The following is a 22,287-nucleotide window of genomic DNA, read 5'->3' as shown; positions in this document are numbered from 1 at the left end:
GGAGGGAATGCAAAATGTTCAGCCATTTTGCAAGGCAGTTTGGCACTTCCTCAGAGAGCTAAGTATAGAACTACCAGATGACCTAGCAATCCCACTTCTGAGTATGGGATCTTGTTTTACATGACTAATACATTCCAAGAACCTTCTCTACATTGAAAAGCGCACATAAGAGCAAACCCCATTATTTATTTAATAAATATTTCTTACATGAACACACCTATCACACATTCTTTATATAAGACACTCTAGTAAAAATATGCAAAATTAATCATAGAAACAATTTTAATTCTTTTATTTTTTCAATCGCCAATCGAATATACCTGAATTCATGTGTGTTGAGATCACGAAAAACAAGGTCCTACTGTATATATCCAAAAGAACTGAAAGCAGGGACTCACACAGATACTTGCACACCGATGTTTACAGAGGCATTTATTCACGATTGCCAAAAGATGGAAGCAACCCAAGTGTCCATCAACGAACGAATGGATAAGTAAAATGTGGTATATATACACAAAAATATTATTCAGGCATAAAAAGAAATGAAGTTCTAATACAGACTAGGTGTTTACTTGCTGAAAACAACCATGAGCCAAACGGTCTCGAAGGCAGTATTCCAAGGGTCCTACCATGCTCTCGAGCAGTCCCCGTGAATGAGCCTGCCCCCCAAGAGGTCACTGTCACTGCGGTGACCTCACCCCAGTGTTCAGACTGCCTGTCGCTGGCAAACCCCTGAAGACCCATGTCAGGATATCAAAAGGTTCTCCAGAAATTGCCATTTCAAAAGAAACGAATGAGACAATTTTGCTCACACATATCTCACAAATTTGAAATGCAAAGTGATTTTCACTGCCATCCTGTTATACTCCTTATTTGAACTATTTATTGTAGTAACATACATACAACTCAAAATTTCCCATTTTAACCACTTTTAAGGGAATTAATTCAGGGGTATTAATTGTATTCACAGTATTGTGCTACCACCACTAACATCCATGACCCAAACTTTCTCATCACCTCATACAGAAACTCTACACCCAATAAATAAAAACAGCTCCCAGTAAGCTATAATCTGCTCTCTGTCTCTATGAAATTTACTTATTCTAGGTATTTCATATAAGTGAACTCACAATATCTGTCTTTTTCAGTCTGTCTTCACACAACATGATGTCTTCAAAACCCATCCATGTTGTAGCAAGTATCACTGTTAAACTCTTAAAATAATCGTTAAACTAGAAGTTTTTCCTTGCACTAGAAATATCAGTCATTTTCCTTCTGCTAACCTTCAGTTAAAAGGATGTAATTCATCTTAGTTGTTTAGCATGTTTCTTTTTTCTTAAAGATTTATTTATTTATTTATCTCCCCTCCCCGCCCCCCACTCCCCACCCCGGTTGTCTGTTCTCTGTGTCTATTTGCTGCGTCTTCTTTGCCCGCTTCTGTTGTGGTCAGCAGCATGGGAATCTGTGTTTTTGTTGTGTCATCTTGTTGTGTCAGCTCTCCATGTGTGCGGTGCCATTCCTGGGCAGGCTGCACTTTTTTTGTGCTGGGCGGCTCTCCTCACGGGGTGCACTCCTTGCGCATGGGGCTCCCCTACGTGGGGGACACCCCTGAGTGGCAGGGCACTCCTTGTGCACATCAGCACTGCGTGTGGGCCGGCTCCACATGGGTCAAGGAGGCCTGGGGTTTGAACCGTGGACCTCCCATGTGGTAGGCGGATGCCCTATCCATTGGGCCAAGTCCACTTCCCTAACATGTTTCTGTATTTTCATAATATGGTTTTATATTTGTGTGCTGGTGCTTATATTTGCAAAAAGTTGCTGTTTCCACTTTTTCCATTTTGTTGCTGTGGCAGTATGATATTATTTATGAATTCCAAAAGAGATATTTGATTATGTTTATAAACTGATCTGTTCTTCTGGGAGTGATACCCTTTGATTGTATTAGTTTCAGCTGAGATGCCTTTGATTAAATTATGTTAGGATTACAGCTTTGATTCAACCATGTCATTAGGGTGACGCAGTTTGAGTCCCCACCCACTTGGTGCGCTATATAAATGGATGCTTGATCAAGAACAAAGAAGCAGATACACAGAGAAGATACACAGAGGATCCTGCCACCCTGGGAAGAGAAATGAGCCTCATAGTTTTCAGCTGGCCTTGTTTTAAAGAACAGAGCAGCTGAGCCCAGAAAGAAACAAGTCCCAGGTAAAGAGACAACCTTATGCCAGTCTACAGCTGAGATGGGAAGAAGCTGGGACCCACTGAGCCTTAAGACAAAAGAGGAAGGCTGAACCCTCGCAAACATCGCCCGCCATCTTGCTTCCACATGTGGCCAATGACTTTGGGTGACAAAGCACCTCTTATGTTACCTTGAGTTGGACTCTTTAGGGCCTTGTGACTGTAAGCTTCTACCCCAAATAAATAAAAGCAACAGATTTCTGGTACTTTGCATCAGCACCCCTTTTGACTAATACAGTTGCATTGTATCAGTTCAGAAAAATTAGCTGATAAAGCAAAAGTGGTTCAGTGAAGTATAAAAGTCGGGTTGAGGGAAGCGGATTTGGCTCAACTGATAGAGCGTCCACCTACCACATGGGAGGTCCAGGGTTCAAACCCAGGCCTCCTGACCTGTGTGGTGAGCTGGCCCACACGCAGTGCTGATACGCGCAAGAAGTGCTGTGCCACGCTGGGTTGCCCCCCATGTAGGGGAGCCCCACACACAAGGAGTGCACCCTGCAAGGAGAGCCGTCCCGCACGAAAAAAGCACAGCCTGCCCAGGAGTGGCACCGCACACACGGAGAGCTGACACATCAAGATGACACAACAGAAAGAGACACAGATTCCTGGTGCCGCTGACAAGAATGCAAGCAGACACAGAAGAACACAGTGAATGGACACAGGGAGCAGACAACGGGGGTGGGAGGGAAGAGGAGAGAAATTAATAAATAATAAGTCTTTTTTTAAAAAGTCAGGTTGAGAGTAATATATAAATACAACTCTTAGCAATGAAAAGGAGAACTATGAAAGAAGGTTAAAATGCAAAACGTAGAGTGCTCGCTTCGGCAGCACATATACTAAAATTGGAACGATACAGAGAAGATTAGCATGGCCCCTGCGCAAGGATGACACGCAAATTCGTGAAGCGTTCCATATTTTTAGAACAGACAACCAGGGGGGGGGGGGGAATTAAATAAATAAATAAATCTTTAAAAAAAAAAAAGCAAAACGTAGAGATGTATATCCTATACGCAAGTGATGGACGGGTGTGGTCATTTCATATAAGCAGCTACAAAAGGAAGCGCAAATAGGAAGTACAATGGTGAATATTCGAAAAGTGGTCTTTATTGGACCAGTGATCCAGTGTTTTAATACTAATGAAACTTCTGAAACAGTGGCAGAAAACTACTTGAGCCTGCCCCTGTCATTTTGAGACAAAGTAAAAATGGCCTCTTTGGTAAACCAATCAAGTTCTTCTTCAAGGGCAAAACAATGTTTCTCAGTGCAAAACTGATGAAAAGATTACCAAAGGAAAAGATAAAGACTATGGAGGCATCATTCAAAGTTGCATCAAAGTTGTCACAGACAAAACAGCTGCAGAACACATACCAGTGAAACACTGTCTAGAATCAACCCACAGTTGATAAAAACTGTTTTGTTCACAGACAAAGCAGAACAAAAGCAGAGAAAAAGCAGAAAAGGCAGATTATTAGCTGAATTCCCTACCAAGTAACACTTCTGAACACCAATCAATATCAAAAGCATGTAATATGGAAGAGGAATCACTAGCCCGCGTGCAGGCCAGCAGATAATTTTGTATTGCTTTTGAATGAAGCAGCATCTTTCCTATTTGAGGTTCATATATAAGTCAAGGGTGCAAAACCAAAAAGGATTCCAGGGTTCCAAGCTGATGGAGAACCTACTACATATGCAGTTAGGGAGACAAGGAGTTGCTTCATAAAATAAAAGACAGTGCACTTAAAATTCACAGAGACAGAAAGTAGATTACAGGTTAGCAGGGGCAGGCTTCGCGAGCTTCTGTTTTAACGGGTACAGAATTTCTGCTTGGGGTGGGGGTGGGGAGATGAAAACGTTTCGGTATCGAAAGGTGCTAATGGTAGCACAAAACTATGGGTGCAGTGAGCAGGAATGGTTCAAGCAGTTGAGCACCCACCTCCCAAGTGGGAGGTCCTGGTGCCTGGTGCCTCCTAAAGAAACAAACAAACAAAACAAAAAAAGAACAGACAACAAGTCAAAACAATGAGCAGACAACAAGGGCAAACAACGAGTAAAAAAATTAGCCAAGAGATGAGGGAGCCATGGGGGGGGGGGCGGTAAATAAATAAATAAATAAATAAATAAAATCTTTTTTAAAAAACAACCTATGGGTGTACTTAATATTACTAAGGCATACATTTAAAAATTCTTAAAATGGGAAAGTTTGTGTTGTATATATGTAGCCCCAAGAACAATGTGAAAAAAACAAACAGAGGTTGCACCTTGGGGCCAATCTACATGTGACACTGTTTTTCTCAGAGAAGACTTGATGATCTAAATAATCTGATCTCCAACCAGTACTGAAAAAGGGATAAACATTTTGAGTCAGACTACAGTCACTGACAAGCTGCCTTTTTTTTTTTAAGATTTATTTTTTATTTATTTCTCTCCCCTTACCGTCCCCCCCAGTTGTCTGCTCTCTGTGTCCATTCACTGTGTATTCTTCTGTGACCGCTTATATCCTTATCGGCGGTACCAGGAATCTGTGTTTCTTTTTGTTGCGTCATCTTGCTGCAACAGCTCTCTGTATGTGCGGCGCCGTTCCTGGGCAGGCTGCACTTTCTTTCGCGCTGGGCGGCTCTCCTTACGGGTGCACTCCTTGCACGTGGGGCTCCCCTACGTGGGGACACCCCTGTGTGGCAGGGCACTCCTTGCGCGCATCAGCACTGCGCGTGGGCCAGCTCCACACGGGTCAAGGAGGCCTGGGGTTTAAACTGCAGACCTCACATGTGGTAGACGGTCGCCCTATCCATTGGGCCAAGTCCGCTTCCCGCAAGCTGCCTTTTGATGTGAGGAATGGACAGAGTACAGGTGTTGGCCGGTCCACAATGAAGTGGATTGGCTCTTAAGGGGAAAGCCACAGACAGAGTTTAAAAACAAAGACTGATATAAAACTGTTTCTTTCTGACCCTGATAAAGTCGATAAAGACCTCTCAGGTGATATGCATAAGTAGTATATCTCAGGAATCAATATCTGGAACAGCCTGAATCTTAGCCATAATATCATAATTTCTATCACAAGATGTCAGGATGCCTTAAAGGATCAAACTGCAATGAAGACACTTAAGTCCCCTATATTTGGCTTTCCCAGAAGCTGATTTTCTTCACAAGTGGAAGCAACACATTTTGGATATATTGTTATGCATATTTTAAAACTACACTGTTCGGAAGTGGATGTGGCTCAACTGATAGTGTCTGCCTACCATATATGAGGCCCGGAGTTGGAACTCAGGGCCTCCTGGCCTGTGTGGTGAGCTGGCCCATGCGCAGTACTGCTATGCACAAGGAGTGCCCTGCCACGCATAGGGGCGTCCCACGCGCAAGGAGCGCACCCCGCGAGGAGAGCCGCCCTGCATGAAAAGCACAGCCGCCCAGGAGTGGCACCACACACACGGAGAGCTGACGTAGCAAGATGACACAACAAAAAAGAGGCACAGAATCCTGGTGCTGCCTGACAGGAAAGCAACCGAACACAAAAGAACACACAGCAAATGGACACAGAGAGCAGACAACCAGGGGGCAGGGGAAGGGGAGAGAAATGAAAAAATAAAATCTTGAAAAAAAAAAACTACACTGTAATGTATTTATACAAAAATTATATACATATAAACAAATATTTCCCAGAATCAAATGCCATTGTGATCATTCGGCTCGTGTGTCAACTCGGCCAGGTAATGGTGCCTGGCTGTTTGGTCAGAAAAGCACTGGTCTAACGATGAGGACGGTTTGTGGACTTGAATTATTAGTAAATTGATTATATCTATGGCTGATTACATTTACAACCAACCAAGGAGATTGCCTTCAACAATGAGAGACATCTCATGTAACAGTTGAAGGTCTTAAAAGGAGAAGTGATGATTTCGACAGTCAGAAGAGAGAATTCCCATCTCCACTTCAGTCGGCCAGCTTCTCCTAAAGAATTCATCAGAAGTTTTCATCGGAGTTCCCAGCTTGCAGCCTGCCCTATGGAATTCAGACTCCTGTATCCCTATCATCGCATGAGACAATTTTATAAACTCTCACACTATTTTACAGCTCTCTCCTTTCGGTTCTGTTTCCCTAGAGAACCCTGACTAATACAGACATCAAAGAGTGGGTTAGGAATCCATTCACCATAGTCTACTAAATAGAAGCACTCAGCCTTCCAGCTTTGCAGTGTGATATGGTTACCTTGACAGCTGATAAAATGTGGAAAGCAACCTTCAGTAAGAAATTACTCCACCATCTCAGCATCTATACTTAATCTGAATTATCCAGACCTATCACTTAGAGCCCTAAACACTCATTCCCATTCCTGGTGCCCTATAATTTGAATTAGGCTTTCTATTTCAATGGAAATAAAGAGTAAGAAGAGACACAGAAAGGATCTGGAAACTGTCCTGGGTGAAAGAAAAACAGTGACAGATCATAAACAATGTGATCCCTCATAAAATGAAACATACCACAATTAAGTTTAAAATCATTTAATGTTTATTATTTTTTAAATTATGCTTACTGGGTTGACTTTCCACTCTCAAACAGGCCCTACAAACTCATAGCAGATAATCTCTTGGAACTTGGGGTTTTCCCCCAGAAGAACTGTTGTTTTGTTTTGTTTTGTTTTTAAAGATGCTGTTAAGTCTCTAAAAGGAGTTCAAAAGAAAAAAAGAGAAAAAAATACAAAAATAAATAAATAAATAAGAGAGAGAAACAAAGACAAAAGGAGTTCAGATCTACCTCCTTCCATCCCAGCCTAAGCCTTGGGATGGGGGGTGGGGGGCGGGTTCAAGATGACAGAAATCCAAGACATGTCATTGTTCCTTCCAGAGCGCAAGGCCCGCAAAGAGGCTCGTCCTTCAGCAGGCCCTAGGAGCCAGGAGAGAAGGGCAATGAAGCAGCTGAGCACAGACCCACAAGCCTGGAAGGCGAAGGCCCAAAGGACCAAAAGAGAGAGGAGAGGGATGGGCGGCGGGAGGCAGGGGAGCAGTTGATTTCAGTGTAGACACAAGGGATGGTGCCGACAGCCCGAGGCCAGACATCTCTGTCCCCAGAGACAGAGTGATGTAAAACCTTTCGCTGCCTTTACTGGAAAAATCACAGCTAGAGAGCTAAGAGAAGTCCAGGTTTGGAGAAATAAAGTTGCATTTTTGTCCTCTGAGACAGAGCTTAAAACACCCTATTCAAATACCCCATTAGGCACTTGAGATGTAAGAACAGAGCTCAGCCCTGATCCTGGGGGGACTCTGGGTCTAAAGGAGAATCAGGCATTATTCGAGAGAGAAACAAGTAATTACACTGATGTGATTAGAGGTATACAAGGAAATTAGGGGAGTAGAGAGGAAGAAGTGCCTAGCTTCCAGGAGGCACAGAATCCTCCAGAGAGGAGGTGAAAGCCTGTCAAAGGTCGAGAGAACTGCACACACCAAACCCCAGACCCGTGAAAAGCCAGAGAAGATTCTGGGGACCATCAGCCATTGTGATGCTAAACTCTGGGCTGCATGAGGGACAGAGGGTGAAGCAGGAAAGCAAGGCAGGGACCAGATGTCAAACAGTTACATCTGCCTCATAAGGAGTTTGGACTTGATATCCTCCATTCAATGAGGACACATTTAAGCAAAGAATCAAGATGATAAGATTCATATTTTGGAATGACTGCTCTGATGCAGTGTGGAGGAGAGATTATAGGGGAGTGGAGGTGGATGCAAGAAATCTGTTATGAGGTATTTTAAATAACCTGGATGAGAAATATTAAACTACGAGAGTGACAATGAAAATCAGGAGAGGCTAAATGTGACAGATGCCTAAATGGAAATAACAGAACTTGGTCAGTAAGTAACTGGATTTGGGGCAGGAAGGAGGAATTCCCCGGTTTGGGTACAATTCATTGAGGTTGGAAAAACAGAAAGTCTGCCATGTGTATCAGTTATCTATTGCTGTGTAACAAATTTCCCACACACACGTACACATACAATTTAGCAGCTTAAACCAACAAACATGTATTATCTCGCCATCTCTGTGTGTGAGAAATCCAGGAGAGGCTTAGCTGGCTGGTTCTAGCTCAGGTCTCTCCTGAGGTGGCCATCAAGTTATTGGCCAGGGTTGAAGCCACAGGAAGCTTGACTGGAGCCGAGGATCCATCTCCAAGCAGTTCTCTCATGTGCCAGGCCAGTCAGTGCTGGTTGCTGGCAGGAGATCTCAGTTCCTTGCCAAGTGAGCTTCTCTGTAGGGCTGCTTTGAAATCCCCCCAGTATGGCGGTTGGCTTCCCCCAGAGCAAGTGATCCAAGACAGAGAGCAAGAAGGAAGCCACAAGGTCTTTAATGACTAGTCTCTGAGGTCTCACATCATCACTTCTGCCTTTTCCTATTCATTAGGAGCCACTAAAACCAACCCACACTCAAAAAGAGGGCAATTAAGCTCCACGTTTGAAAGGAAAGGTATCAAAGAACTTGTGGGTATATTTTTAAGTCAGCACACCTAGGATGTGGAAAATGACTCAGCTCATGATGAATTTGGAGGTGCTCAGCAGGCAACTGAATTTCGGGAGCGCACTCTGTAGAACGACAGAAGTAGAAGCAAGATCACAGAGAATTAAGGAGGAAATGAAAAATAAAGGAAGTGGGGTCAGGCTACTCCTGAAAGCTCAGTTGTGAAAGGAAGTCAACAGTTAGAGGTCAGAATAGGGGATTTTACTAGATTTTTTGTTTTGTTTTGTTTTGTTATTGTAGTAACACACAACACCGTATTTCCTGTTTTAACCACTTTCAAGTATACAATTCAGTGGTACTAATTACATTCACAATATTGTGCTACCATTATCAACATCCATAACCCAAACTTTTTCATCACCTCAAACAGAAACTCTATGCCCATTAAGAAATAACTCTCCATTTCTCCTATCCCCCCCAGGCTCTTGGTATCCTGTAAATCTGTCTGTCTCAACAATTTCATTATTTTAGTTATTTCATATAAGCATGATCATACAAATATGTGTCTTTTGTTTCTGGCTTATTTCACTCAATACGATGTCTTCAGTGTTCATCCATGTTGCAGCATGCATCAGAACTTCATATCTTTTTATGGCTGAATAACATTCCATTGTGTTTAGCCACATTTTGTTTATCCATTCATCAGCTGATGGATACTTGGGTTGCTTCTACCTTTTGGCTATTATGAATAATGCTGGGAACACTGATGTACAAATACTTGTTCAAGTTCCTGCTTTCAGTTCTTTGGAGTATATACCAAGGACCTTAATTTTAAAGATAGGAGGCGTATAAGCATTTTTACAGGCAGAGGGAAAAGATATCAGTAGAGAAGAAGTTAAAAGTATAAATAAGTAGGGGGCTGGTTGAAAAAGATCCTGGCAGAATCCCTTGCTCATTGATTTTGACCCTAGAAGGAAAAGAAAAAAGAATGCTTTCCATTTGGGTGGCCCTGTCTCTAGAGCCACTGGATATGCAAAAACTTGTGGATGTCAGGAATACAGATGCAACGCCATGTAGAGAAAGACATCTCGAATCTGCTTAGTCGTAACTCTTGCCTTCCTACCTTCAGTAGACTGACTCCTATTTCATCTCCCTGGCCTCTTCAAGGTTTGAGAATTCTAATTAATCCACTTCCCTGTTTCCTCATCCCTCTATAACCTCATCTCCTTCCTTGGAAGGCATTTGATTGTCATGACTTCAACTTGGCTTCTGTTATGGGATGGGTTGTATTCCCCAAAAGATAAGGGCAAGTCCTAATCTCCAGTCTTGTGAGTGTGATCCTACTTGGAAATGGAATTCCTGAAGATACTGTAAGTTAAGATGAGGCCAAACTGAATTAGTTTGGGCCCTAATCCAATATGGCGGGTGTCCTTAGAGAAAGAGGGAAATGTGGACGGAGTCAATGGAAGAGACAGAGGGGAGAAGGCCACATGACAACCGAGGCAGGGAATATCACAGATGACCTGTAAGCACCATTAGGAGTCGGGAGAGAGGGATGGAACAGGTCCTTCCCCACAGGTTTAGAGAAAGCACTGACACCTGGATGCTAGATTTCCAGCTCCAGAACTGTGAGAGAAGACATTTCCGTGATTTGAAGCCACCCAGTTTGTGGCCCTTTTTTACAGTAGCTCTAGGAAACCAAGACAGCCTCAGCCTCTCCTCCGTGGAAAACACCCACCACCATCAGCCCTGGCAGGCATGGCCAGGTGGCTTGGGCTCTGCTCCACTCCCAGCCAGGAGCCTTGTAGGATCCCATTCGGGATCCCTAGGCGATATGGATGAGGTATTCAAATATCTCTGCACCACAGTCAGATGAAGCTGCAGCAATGCTGAAGTTTCTGTGCTGGACCTGGGTTTCCATCTCTAGAGTCTTTGATTTATTACCTGTCAGCTCTACTGGAATTTGTTTTCATTACTATTCAATGCAAATGTAGTTCCCTTTCTGTTATTTAGGACCTCAACAAAATGTGACCAACAGTAGGTGAACATTAAACTATGACAATTCATGGAAATGAATAAGCTGATCCCAGCAAGTCCCCATTTTAGCAGTTACCATGGTGACAATTGGCATGAATGGCTATTTAAAGGTGATTTCTTTGAATCACAGGATCCTACTAGACATGTGAAATTTAAACTAATGAAACCAGGGGGAAACTCTTTTCTTCTTACTTTAATTTTAAAGAAGAAAGCAGTTAAGCTACCATTTATTAAGGAACTATTACAGGTCAAACAGTTGTCCTTCGTTTCATTTTTTGTTTTAGCTTAAGTTGTCATATTTAATCCTTAAAATACCATCTCAAAGTATTTTTTCCCCTTTGGGAAGCTGAGAAAACTAGGGATCAGAGAGGTTACATAATTTGCTCAAGACCACACAACTTGTACGTAGAAAAGCTGAGATTTGCAAAAGGCCTTATTTAACTCCAAAGTCTATGCTCTTTCCATTTTTCCATACTGCCTTTCCAATAAATGGTAAAATGTTAAGTGCAACTATATTGAACTCTTACCAGATGTCACTCCCCACCCACCAAAGGTCATTCACTATGGCGCCACCCTATTCTTTATTTCTCCACAGAACTTATCACAACCTGAAATTTCATTTATTGCCTATCTCCCCCACTAGATTATAAGCGCAATGAAAGCAGGGTCCTTGTCTATTTTGTTCTCCATCAATCATCAGTGCCTAGAACATCACCTAGCACAAAGCAGGTCATCAGTAGGTATTTGTTGAATTAATAAACGAATGAAAAATCCCAAAGGAAGAGAAAGCACTAAAACAAATGCTTACATAAACATGCATTTTTTTAAAAAAAAGCAAGCTCATGACAGAATGTAAATTTAAAGTTATTTTGAAGAAACAAATAAGTGTTTATTTGGGACATTCCATGCTGTTTTCCCAAGCATGCTATTTCAGTAAAGTAGCTTGCAAACTTGCATAACAACAAAGATTTGCTTCTGTAACTCTATAATAGTGTTCCTCTTTATCAGCTCAAACATATATGTAGTATTGAGTTTTTTCTGGAATATATCCACAGCCAGTTTCCTTGGCTAACAAAGGATGTTTACTAAGGTAAAACTATCAAACATGAACCTAAATTGGGTCACTTAGTGTCAATATATTCCACTACCACAAAAACATTCTGATGTCCTCTAGTAATTATAAAAATTAATTTCCTATGCTACTGGGGAGCCAAGAAAAGAGAATGACGAATGACTAACCAAAAGTCCTTCTATCAGCAAAATCAACTCAAAGCAAGTAAATTAACTCATCCTAATAATGAGGAATCATCTAAAACATCTTACTATTAAAATCATCTAACATGACCTCTCCAAAATAAATAATTTTATTGAATTAGTATATTTTAAAATATTATAAGCCTAAATTTTAAAAAGTGTGATACTAATACATGAACAGACAGATCAATGGAGTAGACAAACCAAGAATTAGGTCCAAACGCCTATATTTGATAAAATTGGCATTCCAAAGGAGAGAGTGGATATATTCAATAAATGGTGCTGAGACAGCTGGATAGGCACCTGGAAAAAATGTAATTGGACCGTCAACCTTACTTGTTAGACCAGAAGCACCTCCATCAGTACCAAATATTTAAAAGGAAAATTGAAATAGTATAATTAGCAGAAGAAATACAGGAGAATCTTAGCATGGGGAGTCTTTCTATTTATAGTACAAAAACTCAGAAACTATAAAAGAAAAAAAAAAATCAACTACATACAAATCAATTCTTCCTGCATATCTAAACCCAGTACAAACCCAGTTCAATGAATATAGTTGAATGAGCTAAGAAAAACAAGCTTATTCCTATCCAGGTAAAACACTGATATTTCTATACATAAATGGTGCCTACAAACCAAAGGAAAAAGCACCATTACTAAAATAAAAATGTGCAAAGGTAATGAACAGACAGTTCACAGAAAATATAAATGGCTCTTCAACATAAGATGCCCAACCTCATTTTTAATAAAGAAAATGCAAATTAAAACTGAAAATACATTTTACCTATCAGAATGGGAGAAATTTAAGAAATCTGGTAGAGCACTATATTGGTGAGAAAAACGGCACCTTCATTTTATTGCAAGTAGGATATATACTGATAACTTCCATGCAGAGCAGTGTGACTTACCTATCAAAATTAACAAATGAATATATCCTTTGAAAATGCAGTTCCACTCCTAGGAATGTATTCTATAGATTTATTCTTTTCAGGGATGGGAACTGGGAGCTAGAGAACAGGGATGGAAGAGAAACTTGTTATTTTCCCCCACGTGCCCTTTAGAACATTTTGAATTTTATATATTATATTAAAAATATAGAGAACCAGACTTGGCCCAGTGGATAGGGCATCTGCCTACCACATGGGAGGTCCGCAATTCAAACCCCAGGCCTCCTTGACCCATGTGGAGCTGGCCCATGCGCAGTGCTGATGCACGCAGGGAGTTCCATGCCACACAGGGGTGTCCCCCACGTAGGGGAACCCCACATGCAAGGAGTGCACCCTGTAAGGTGAGCCGCCCAGCACGAAAGAAAGTGCAGCCTACCCAGGAATGGCGCCACCCACACGGAGAGCTGACACAACAAGATGACGCAACAAAAAGAAACACAGATTCCCGTGCCGCTGACAACAACAGAAGCAGACAAAGAAGAACATGCAGCAAATGGACACAGAGAGCAGACAACGGGGGGGGGGGGGGAGGGGGGATTGGGGAGGGAAGGGGAGAGAAATAATTTTTTTTTAAAGAATTTTATAAATATATATATATATAATTTTTAAGCTATAGTTGTATGGATTCTTATAAAAGAGAGCACATTTATTTATACACACCCTCTTCCATTAAAGTCAAAAGAGGAAAGGTAATTCAACCTTAACGACAGTAGACAGGGACCATGACCCTGAACAAGGGACAAAAGACTCCTTTCCAGAGGCTATTCCCTGAGTAAAATTGAGGGAGATAGACAAGAATTGATACCCACTTCTCTAGATCTTGAACAGGTTACAGATTTCTCTAACTTAAGTGAGGGGCAGAAGCAAGGGCTGCCCTGTTTTCCACCGAGAAAAGGGAGAGTTATAAGTAATCCTGGAAAAGTTATTAAGACAATGCAAGATGAAAAGGACACAAATGGAGGAAAGGAGTAACCTTATTACATGATGAAAATTACATGAGAAATAGGGAGAAGTGAAACTAAAATGCTGAAAAGGCCAATGAAAAAGCACGTGTAATAAGAGGAGGGAAACATAGTTGAAGGTGATTAGAACGATGGTATGGCTTTATGATGGAAGATAAAGACCTGATACGCACACAATTGCTAATTCCTAAGAGAACAAAATACAGGGTACAGGAAGATAAAATGAAAATATGAGAGAGGTAAACTCTCCTAAAATTAAAGAACTCAATCCACAGCTTGAAAGGAGTCACCATATATCAAGAAAAATCAGTAAATGCAATCAAGACAAGGACATATCCTGGCAAAATTAACTGAAGCTCACGGACAAAGGAATAACCTAGCAAAAACAAGGTAGAAGAAATAGGTCACCCGTAATGGGGGGGAAAGCGCTGCAGTCTTCTCCAGTCTTCCCCACAACGTTAGATGTCAGAAGACAAAGGAGCAATGACTGTGGAGTATGGAGGGGAAAAAGTGATGGGAAACAGAGTAACTAGAAGAGCAAATTTATAGGCAACTTCTACAAAGTTGCAAGGTACAAGATCAACAACAACAAAAATCAGTGATGTTTCTGTACACCAGCAACGAATAACCCAAAGAGGAAATTAAGAAAATAATTTTACAATAGTACCTAAAAAAAATCTAAGAATAAATTTAACCAAGGATGTAAAAGACTTGTATACTGAAAACTACAAAACATCACTGAAATAAATTATATAATGGAAAGATATCTGATGTTCAAAGGAATCAGAAGACTTAACATTGTTAAAATGTCAATACTACCCAAAGTGATCTATAGATTCAATGCAAAATTGAATCTATTCAAAATTTCAATAGCCTTTTCAGTAGAAATGGAAAAAACTATCCTCAAATTCATACAGGACTGCAGGAGCCCCTGAGAGCCAAAATGATATTGAAAAGAAAGAATAAAGTTGGAGGACTCGCTTCCTGATTTAAAAACTTACTACAAAGCACAGTCATCAAAATAGTGAGGTAATGGGATTAAGTAGAGACATATATACCAATGAAATAGCTTTAAGAGACCAGAAATAAACTCATGTATTTATGGCCAACTGATTCTCAACAAGGGTGAAAGATCACTCAGTGAGGAAAGAATAATCTCTCTGAAAAATGGTGCTAGGACAACAGGATCTCTTCAAGCAAAGGGAAGAAGCTGGACCCCTACCTCACACCATATACAAAAAGTATGCTACAGATGCTTATGTATTGACATAAAAAGAAGTCAAAGTCAAGCAGCAGTGTGGTGTGAGCAAATTTCTAAAAACAAATATATATTATATATTTTAGTACATGCAAAGAAAAGATCTGAAAGAATGAAAACAAAACAGTTGGGAATATTGGGGAATTTTCACTTTCAAGGTCATACATCTCTGTTTTTTGCAATTTTTACACCAAGTAAGAATAATTTTTTGAAAAAAAAAAAACTAAATCTAGGAAATGAAATATTTATTTAAACCTATGGTTCTAAAGGATCCCAAACTTTTGTCATCCACACAGAGACATGTACCAAATACCTCTAACTCATGGGAACTGAATAAAGTTTTCTTCCTAATCATAAAACACACACACACAAAGCACACACACATACACGCAGCCCCTTCCTTGACAGTGTTTTACATTTGAGTTTTCCCCTTTAGGTTCTATCCCTTTACTCAAAATGTAGGTTATAAATAAATCCACTTCCCCCTAAAATTTTCATGTACCTTTTGCCTCAGTAAAACCACTTAAAGTTAATTGGAAAAAATAAAAAATAAAACCTATAACCTTACAGTCCCATTATCACAATACCCTCAAAACTAGACTCAGCCTGGCTCTACCCGTTCGTTTGGAACTCTTGTTAAAATGCCAACTACAACTCCCTTAAATAAAAACAAACCCCAGGATCTGATGTTAGGCTTCCTTTGTTGCTACTTTTATAATGACTATGTTCTGTGTTTATGATATAGTTTTCATTTAAGTACTACATAGCAAAGGTTTTTCTCACTGCACCTCAATATTTAATTTGTTTAGGATACTGCCACACCCCTTTTCCAGATGAAAATGAGGAAAAGAAATTGAGCAACTGACTTAAAAATTACAAAGCAGTATAATAGGAACAAAAGAAAAACATGTCTCCTATTTAGAGGCTCAAACCCAGTTTTATACCATTCACCTCTAGGGTGAGCCACAAAACTTTGAAAAACACCTTCAGCAAAATTCAAAGTTAATCCTGTCCTACTGCCTTATTACAACCTAATAAGAAAAGCCGCAGATGTTCAGTTATAGCCTTTTTAGTATGCTGAATCCAATAAAAATGCTTCCCATTCAGCAAGAGAAACAAGTTCTGAAACATTTAATAATTCGTCAGCAGCCCATGGACGTGTCCCCCGCAGCTTCTTTCCAGATCCTTCACAACGCTCTCAAAGAATCATAAAATAAGAGGAAGAAAACACAAAAAAACACTTGACATATATAATGAAGAGTTTATGAGTTTGTTTAGCATAACTTAAGTCCAAACAGTGTGTTAAACACTAAGAATACAAAAGTGAAAAAGAAACAGTCCTGGACCCCAAGAAATCTGGTAGGGGAGACACAGGTACACAAATTACTACCAAACGGAATCTCGGCCACTGCTCTCAATGAGGACGCACATCACCAAGAAAAAGGTGGCAATCAGGACTGTGAATTACCACTGTCTGAATTCAGTCCTCTATCGTCCCACTGTCTTCCCAGAAGAAGTTACTGCACTTCTAAATACCATTCCCTACTAAAAGGAAGCCAGGCTCCTTGAAGAAAGGGCAGCTTCCAGGCGTGCAATGTGCAATGAACAAGATGAGTCAGGGACATCCTGCCGACCCAGAAAGCAAGGAGGTGCCTGAAGGCTAGAGGGCATCGTGAACGTGATTCACACCACTGCACGGTGTGCTTGGAAGTGCTGGTGAAATGGGGAATTCCCTGGAGTATGTATGTCACCGAAGGCACACACAAAAAGAGAGACACGTGCACAAAAACGGTCAGAGAAGCATGACTGGTAACTGCCCAAACAAGGTAAATAACCCACCAGTGCCCAGCTACATCAGCTGGGGTCGCGTCCTACAGTGGATGGGCACAGCGACCAGCATGAACTACTGCAACCACGGGGATGAGTCAGACAGGCACGGTGCTGAGTTCAAGAAGCCAGACGAAGCTAGAGACTGGATGATAGGCTTTGGGAATTTGGGAGGTAGAGGAAGGTCGCAAGCTGACACCTACCTGGGCGAAATCTATGATAAGCTAGAGGTAAGTATTTGTACAGGGAAGGGATAAAATGGGGGCATAGGAATACCTTTGGGTGGGGCTTTGCGGGCTTGAGGGGGGCTAGGGATGGGAGGGTAGGTAATATGTCCCAAGAAATTGGGGGGAGGGTTGGGGAACATATACACATAGGAGATTGCCAAGTATTTGGTTGAGAGAATACTGTTGAGAAAACTTTTTCAAAAATATAATAACAAAGGTTACCTGTTTAAGATGCTTAAAGGGGAGAATCTGACACAGGACAGGCTTCTAGGGAGTGTGCGAGTGCTCATTTTGTCGTAGTGGGTTATATCATTGGATAGAGACCCATATAATGAGAGTGAAGGTATACCCACATCATGGGGAGGACTGATGTTCTCAAATAGAGGGAATTGTATCTTTCGAGAGAAATGGTGGCTCCCAATGCATTAGGGCAGTCGAGCATGTTAAGCCCTCAACATTGTTGCAAGTATCTCTGAACATGGCCCTTCAAGCAATGAAGATTGATTGTCACTGTGGGCCCTGAGGGGAGGGGGAAAGAGGTATTGAATAGGTGGAATCAGTGTAACTGTGGGGCAATGGAAGTGTTCCACAAGATTATGCAAGGATGGATATAGGACATGTTAAATTACACCCAAAAATGTATAGGGGCCTACAGGCTAAAATGTAAATCATAATGTAAAACATAAGATAACTAAAAATTTAGAAAATTGTATAGTTCTAAAATATAGACCACAATGCAAACCCAAGTATAACCTTGTTTGAAAGCTATTGTCTCAATATCTGTACATCAGTTGCAGTAAATATAGTGTGAACATATAAAAAGATTATTACTGGGCAAGGGACAAAGTGTCTGATGTTGAATATGTGAGAGTATTGTATATTGTATATATGATTTACTGTGGTCTAAAACTTTTGTGAAGACAAGCTTAATAATTAGGAAAAAAAGAAAAAAGAAAAAGAAAAAGAAAGGATGTAGACCCTGAGAAAGAGATGGAAGAAGTTGCCTTGCCAATGTGCATACAGGGCAACACTTACTGCAGTGATGGAAGGCAAAACATCAAAAACAAACCTTTTCCATTTTTTAATTTTTTGATACCCCAATTTATTTTTACTTTAATTTTTCTAAATTAGTATGTATTCTATATCTAACCTCTGAACTCATCACTAGATCCCATTTTACTATTAATGGAACATGGCAATATATTGGGCTTCATTTTCAGGGAGGTTTTGGACCACGGAGGGGTTCAATGGTGGTGGGGGAGGAATACCAGTGTGGGGTGTTACTGGTGGGGGGCGCATGGTTGGGAGGGAGTTTTCCAGGGCATATGTGCAGGGTGCATAAAAATGTTTGGATATTTTCATAATGGTTACAGTTGGGAACAATGGCTGGGGGCATGCTGAGTTCCTGACCAGGGGAGCTCTGTCGCATTTCCTAATGGAACAGCAACAATCCCCCAAGTGCAATGGCTAAGACCAATAAGGAAGGATGGCCCAACAATGAACCCTTGATGCTAATGATTATGCTTGTGGGCCTGTGGGCCTGAAATAAGAATTAGGCCTAGAGCTGCAGGGTGCCTAAGAGTTACTTCCTGAGAGCCTCCATGTTGCCCAAATGTGGCCAGTCTCGAAGCCAAATTCAGCATGTAAATTCCCCCCACCATGGGACATGACTCCCGGGGATGAGCCTCCCTGGCACTGAGGGATTACTACCAAGTACCAACTGATGATGTGGCTGGAGAACAATCTTGAATAAAAGGGTCAACTCAGACCAGCAGAATATCTCAGCCTACATGTAATATCAGGAGTTAAAAATGCTTTTTGACCCTGAATAAAAGGGGGAAATGGAAAGGACAAACAAGTTTATATGGCTATGAGTCTCCAAAAAAGAGCTGGGAGGTCATCAGAGGGGTCACCCTTATGCACACCTCAGCAGAGTCCCAGAGACAGCTAAAGTAGATACAACCCCAGGTATGGGTTCTTCTGAGGGCTACAGAGACCCACAGGTTCTATGGTCATGGCAGATGGACTTCAGTGCCATGTCAGTTGGCCCTACTTTGGGGTTTGTGTTCCTGAGTGTGATGGAGTCGGACTCAGATGTGATCTTTGTTCACAAGCCTCTCCTGTCACTTTTATCGAACCTGTGGTTGGCGCTGGGGTTTAGTGTATACTTGGGGGACCTGAATCTCTGGACTGTCTATGTGATAGCCAGGCCCTGAGCCTAAACAGACTTGCAACTCCTATCCTCTGGTTTATTGGACTTACCCCACTCATCTAACATGGAGATGAAGAAGGTCAACCACCACACCAGGGAGCCAAGAGTGCCTACAACTGAAAGCAGGAGAATTGCATCCATTGTCCAAGTGGAGTCAAGGCACCCTCTCGATAGAGGGGTGGAGTGGACATAGCCACCCCAGGGTCCACAGAATGGAGGAATAGAGTATGGATCAGAGTGGATGTACGGATGCTCTATTCTGGAACTAATGTGATTAGCAGTGGAAGTAAATGTAACACTGAGATGGAGAAAGTGGACATGGTAGCTGCTGAGGGTGGGAATGGGAAGAAGAGATGTGATGTGGGGGCATTTTCAGGACTTGGAGGTGTCCTGGGTGGTATTGCAGGGACAGTTACTGGACATTGCATGTCCTCCCATGGCCCACTGGATGGACTGGGGGAGAGTGTAAACTGTAATGTGGACCATTGACCATGTGGTGCAGCAGTGCTCAGAGATGTATTCACAAGTGCAATGAATGTCCCATGATGATGGAGGATGTTGTGGTTATGGGAGGAGTGGGGTGAGGGGGGTGGGGGTATATGGGGGCCTCATATTTTTTAATGTAACATTAAAAATTAATTAATTAATTAAAATATAAATTTTTAAAAAAAAGAAGCCAGACGAGGGTCATGCTAGACCACGGGCTCTTCATCTTTTTTGTTCCATGGAGCCCTCTGCCAGGCAGGTGAAAACCACATATCCCTTACTAAATTCATACTCTATTGTGTATTATTTAATAAATATATCCCACCCGCACCAACACATCCCCACAAGAATATTGTTTTTTTTTATTTCAATTCCAGCTCACAGACCCGTTATTAAGAACCCCTGTGCTAGACAATTCCAATTATACCTCGGTACAACAGGGAAAACAAATGCACAACGTCAGAAAGCAGCGAAGGAACTGGCTTTGGGGGATGAACACAACTCGAGGTAGGAGAATGGGGGGCTGCTGGGATGGAGATGATATTCTCTTGATCTGGGTGTTGGTGTCAAGGAACACTCTCCAACCCCTTGGGGACCCTGGACTTCCACCCTCCCCGGCACCTGACGCCTGGGGTAGCATTAGAGAAGGTGGCCTCATAGACAATGGCAATCCCGGAATATTTCCATCTACAACCCAAGCAAGGGCCATTTGCAGAAGGAATATGAGTCCCGGTTGAATATCTTCTGGCTCCTCAACTTGAGAGATGGTTAAGACCAAGGAAGTGCCAACCTCAAAATTTGCAGAATGGATGCCACCAGCTCAAAAGAAAATCCTCCAGACAACTGAGGAAGCTTTTACAATCAGTACTTCACCTGTGTTCTTGGTGCAAAGAGAACATCTGTGTGCAAAAAAAAAAAAAAAAAAAAAAGCATGGGCATAGGAAAGTGGACCTGGCTCCACTGACAGAGCATCCGTCTACGACATGGAGGGTCCAGGGTTCAATCTCCAGGGTCTGCTGGCCCATGCGCAGTGCTGCCACTCGCAAGGAGTGCCATGCCATGAAGGGGCGCCCCCACATAGGGGTGCCCCACGTGCAAGGAGTGTGCCCCGCAGGGAGAGCCGCGCCACATGAAAAAAGCGCAGCCTGCCCAGGAGTGGCACCGCACATACAGAGAGCTGATGCAGCAAGATGACACAACAAAAAAGAGACACAGTTTCCCAGTGCAGCAAGATAATGCAAGCGGACACAGAAGAACACATAGCAAATGGACACAGAGAGCAGACAAAACGGGGGGAAGGGGAGAGAAATAAAATAAATCTTAAAAAAAAAAAAATGGGCATAAACAACTTGGAGTCAAGAAGTGATCCAAAAGAGAAACGCTGAATGTAAAGAAGTTTTAGATTTCTAAAGAGGTCTAAGGCTCTTTTAATAAGTCTTCAAGAAAAAAATGTGTCAGAAGCAAGCATTGTATCAGAATTTTATTGACAGTATCTTTTCCTTTCTTAGCGGAACACAAAATAATTGTTTTAAAAATGACAGCATCTTAAGAGTTGACAAAATCGGGTACATGCTGGACACTTACTATACACTAGAGATCTAATTTTTTTTTTTTCCCCCAGCATATTTTTTTTTTTTTAAAGATTTATTTATTTATTTAATTTCCCCCCCTCCCCTGGTTGTCTGTTCTTGGTGTCTATTTGTTGCGTCTTGTTTCTTTGTCTGCTTTTGTTTCTTTGTCCGCTTCTGTTGTCGTCAGCGGCACAGGAAGTGTGGGCGGCGCCATTCCTGGGCAGGCTGCTCTTTCTTTTCCCGCTGGGCGGCTTTCCTCACGGGCGCACTCCTTGCGCGTGGGGGCTCCCCCACGCGGGGGACACCCTTGCGTGGCACGGCACTCCTTGCGCGCATCAGCACTGCGCATGGCCAGCTCCACACGGGTCAAGGAGGCCCGGGGCTTGATCCGCGGACCTCCCATATGGTAGACGGACGCCCTAACCGCTGGGCCAAAGTCCGTTTCCCTAGAGATCTAATATTAAACGAAACAAAGACCAAGCTCTTATGGAGCTCAGACATCCTTATACTCCAGAGAACAAAGGGGGCCTCTCTCTCCCAGCTCCATTTTAAACAATCCAGTGACTAGCCTGGTTTGGATGAGTCCCCCTGTGTGATTCACAGGGGGGTATGACTTGCGATGACTGGGCCAAGTGCCCAAAGTGAAGTTTACTTCCAAAAGAAGGGAGCAAGAGGCAGCAGTCAAAACTCTTAGCTGTTTTCATGTCTGTCTTTCCAAGGAGATTGGGAGCACATAGAAGTTGGATCTGTCCCAGGCAGGGTCCAATCAGAAAGACAGAACCTAAGAGAGGTAGTTTGATAGAGGAAATTTAATATGGGAACTAGTC

The 22,287-nt window shown here is 42.0% G+C and overlaps 1 protein-coding gene and 1 non-coding gene across 4 annotated transcripts in view; one reads left to right on the top strand and one right to left on the bottom strand.

Moving 5' to 3' along the window:
• SPECC1 (sperm antigen with calponin homology and coiled-coil domains 1) overlaps positions 1-22,287 on the bottom strand; it is a 301,574-nt gene that overhangs the window by 268,188 nt on the left and 11,099 nt on the right. The window lies entirely within an intron of this gene.
• Positions 3,051-3,157, top strand: LOC111764021 (U6 spliceosomal RNA). The gene has a single exon (XR_002796742.1). It is a non-coding gene; the product is annotated as a U6 spliceosomal RNA (small nuclear RNA).

This window comes from Dasypus novemcinctus, chromosome 21, assembly GCF_030445035.2.
Source record: "Dasypus novemcinctus isolate mDasNov1 chromosome 21, mDasNov1.1.hap2, whole genome shotgun sequence".
Lineage (NCBI taxonomy): Eukaryota > Metazoa > Chordata > Mammalia > Cingulata > Dasypodidae > Dasypus > Dasypus novemcinctus.
Note: the sequence above shows the minus strand (reverse complement) of the source record. Positions and strands in the feature narration are given on the sequence as shown.